The sequence below is a fragment of the Takifugu flavidus genome, chromosome 11 (genome assembly GCF_003711565.1).
Source record: "Takifugu flavidus isolate HTHZ2018 chromosome 11, ASM371156v2, whole genome shotgun sequence".
NCBI classification, from domain to species: domain Eukaryota; kingdom Metazoa; phylum Chordata; class Actinopteri; order Tetraodontiformes; family Tetraodontidae; genus Takifugu; species Takifugu flavidus.
In genome coordinates this window covers 592,398-595,719 of record NC_079530.1, presented here as the reverse complement: position 1 = coordinate 595,719, position 3,322 = coordinate 592,398, and the positions used below count along the sequence as shown (strand labels likewise).

The 3,322-nt window shown below is 41.3% G+C and overlaps 1 long non-coding RNA gene across 1 annotated transcript; it reads right to left on the bottom strand.

Moving 5' to 3' along the window:
• Window positions 1-1,939: 1,939 nt before the first annotated feature.
• Window positions 1,940-2,804, bottom strand: LOC130533412 (uncharacterized). Its single transcript, XR_008952568.1, has 3 exons — window positions 2,621-2,804; window positions 2,297-2,531; window positions 1,940-2,210 (listed from the first exon to the last, which is right to left on the bottom strand). It is a non-coding gene; the product is annotated as an uncharacterized LOC130533412 (long non-coding RNA).
• Window positions 2,805-3,322: the final 518 nt, after the last annotated feature.

The window sequence follows — 3,322 nt, the reverse complement described above, 5'->3', positions numbered from 1 at the left end:
GCTATAAAGATGTTCTGTTTGTATCGTGGCTTCCTGAAATGCAAAATAAACATTTTAGCACAGTCAAGACCATAAAACGCCTTCTCTTCACCTTTGGATGTTTTTGTATGCACTAAAAAAGGAACATGCTCTCCATTTTGACCCACAAATGTTTCAAAATCATAAAAAACCAAATCAGGATGTGAGATGTCTGGTTGGAGGGTAGGAATGTAACAACTATGATCGACTTTAGAGTCGCTCTGCAGTTTTTCACCACACAGATTTTACATTTTTTCACCGCACAGCGATGCTTTGCATCGTCTAACGACAAATTGACACTGTAGTATAGTTCGCATCGTGCGCATTTTTTGATTTGGTCGCAGAGGCTGGACTTTCTGCTTGAACCGACCAATTTGTGTCTGGTGAAACAAGAGGGTGAGCGACACGTTCTGTTACAGTCAGAGCAAACCACTGTGTTGAACCCCTCTGTGGGGCAGGCAGGATCGTTGCACACTGCGCAGTAACCTTTACAAAAGTGGGTATAGGGGTGCTTAAAAGTCTTGTAACAATAATTACAGACTGACGACCCCAGGAAGGCTTTGAGATTTTTATCCCATAATAGTGATTTTGTAGTAAAAAGAGAAAACACTGATTGGAACGATCAGAGAATTTTGTCTCATAATGTGAGAGGGGTTTACTGTGGCATGTTCTGTAAAACAACAATTTTTACGCCCCAAATATTTTCAAAATTTACCAATGTCACTGAAAGTGACGGGGGTCTCATCATTTAAACCAGCCTGATGCTGCAACTTCCTCGCAATATCAAGGCATTCTCTTTCAGTAAGTTTCGGGTAGATAACGTGAGCTAGACTGATGGCGAAGCAAAGCTGGTTGTCTCTGTTGTCTACGATAAATAAGTGACGTCTTTTTTTGTCAATGATTTCACAGTCTAGAGTTTTCTCCATCTTACGTTTGGCACCTCCTCCTGGGTTCTGCACCACGTGAAGGATGAATTCTATATTCTCATCCGCTGAAATGATACCGTTTGACTGCACAATCCGATCTAGCATTCCATTAAAAGCCGGTAGAATATTTTCACCTTGTTCATCCACAGCAACTGTAACATGATTGTGTACGTTTTCACCCACCACCTCCACTGTATTAAATTGCATCTACTATGTCGTCTGGCAACATCCACCAATTCGCTGATAACCCCTGTTACATCTCGATAGAATGTTGCAATGTCAGGCACATTTCCCCGAGTGGGATGTTAAAGGAGCGTCTTGTTCTCCATGCGTTAAAATCATTAAAAAACCTCTCACCCCGCTCAGGAGAGAGATCGGATGGATTTTCTCCTAGCCCTCCTCCCCCTTGCTGAGGAGAAAGATGGGGGAGGAGCTGCTCTCTAGCCCCCCTTCTCCTGACCTCTCACCCTTTTCAGGAGCGGGGTTAGGAAGAGCCGATTGTGTCACTCTGCTGAATCCGTCTCTGATCTGATTGTTACCGCGTGTAAGACATGATCACTTTGCGTGTGGAGAGCTGATGAAGGAGAATGATTTTCAAACTCTACTGCATTAACTGCATTAAGGTTTTCGAGGGCATCATTTATGAGTCGTAAGGTGTCAAGTTCTAGGACGTTTTCATTTTGCTCTGTAAAATGTAATTTATTGGAATGGAGATTGGAATTTCACTTAATTGATCAACAGCTATTTGTAAAGCATTCGGTACTTGATTAAAATATTCAACATTGAAATCCTCATCACTTAATTGATCAACAGCTATTTGTAAAACAATCGGTACTTGATTAAAATATTCAACATTGAAATCCTCATCCATATCTTAAACAAAAGACAGAAAAAGGAAAAAAAAAAATTACAGCTTTTTCAACACTGTTTAGTTACACACCTTTGGTTACAATTGGAGGAAACAATATACCGTATGACATTATTGAAAATCTCCAGCACTACCTTGTCTTGGGGGTTTGGGAATGAATGTAGCAGCCTGTATCCTCAGCCCTGTCAAAGAGCGGATCAGGAACGCTCTCGTGGTGCTCGTGCTGTGTTGGGGATGATTGTATCCGGCTGTATCCCCGTCCACCCTGTTGAAGGACGGTTGACGAACGCTCTCGTGGTGCTTGTGCTGTTGTTGGGGATGATCGTTGCCCCCCGTATCCCCCTCGACCCTGTTGAAGGACGGTTCAGGAACGCTCTCGTTTAATCTCAACCCTGAATCTGTAATTAGATGAGAGATGAGTTTTTTTTTTTTTTTTTATATATTATTATTATTATTAGTCAAGAAGATATAGTATAAAATATACCATCAAACAATCTCCTAACAATGTTAGACTTGTGTCTCTGGTTCCTACGTCTCCTTATCGGCCTCGCAGGTTCGAAAGGATCTGGTCCCGCTGTAAGTACAGGGGTCAGAGTGGTACACCGCTTGCCGTATTCTACGTCTCCTCGCAGGGGCAGAAGGTTCACGGGAGAGTGGAGCTGCCGTGGGAGTCACAGTGCTCAGAGAGGCGCACGTTTGAAGGTTCTGTTTTGATGGTTCTGTTTAGACAGAGGGGAAAATCGTTAAAATACAAATCATCAAAACGGCACATATTTTGTATTACTTCTAATCACAGATAATATATTACCTTGTACAGTCGACTTCGGTCCTCCTGGCTGTCTCACACGTCTTCTGGAGAGTTTGTTCGTCTGCTTACTTGAGTCAGTCCCATGTTGAAGTGCCGAGGTTTCCCTCTCAATCTCAATTTCACCAATTTCAGATACACAGCAATTTGTCCCCTGCACGGGGGGTGGGGTTTCAGAACACAGCTTTGCTTTACTGCTTTTTCAGTTTCTTGGTTGTGTCTTCGGATACCAATCTTTCAGCCCTGGCTAACAGATCTGAAAAATGTATCATAAAAAGTTATATTTCAGCAATCTATGAACAACTGAGCTGTTCATAAAAAACAAAACAAAACAAAAAAAAAACTGTATGTAAAATACCAATGTCTGTTTGCGTGAGGGTTATTCCTTCAAACTCATCGGCGCTGACTTTAAAGATACAGAAAGTTACACTTAAAAATCTAGAATAAAAATAGAACAACTTTCAGGTTAAAAAGATCACGGATTGCTTACCAGGATAAATTGGCATATGGTGAACCTCTACTGTAACTTCTAAAACACAGTTATTCGTAAATAGTAGTTAATCATTAATAGTTCATTCATTAATAGTTTTCTAAAACTATTTAGAAAACTACAGAGAAAAAGTTTGGGAAGAATTTGAGGCTTACCGGTAGTCATCTTTGCAGCCATCTTTGTTTGTTACACGCGCTCGCAGACGGTGAAGCTTC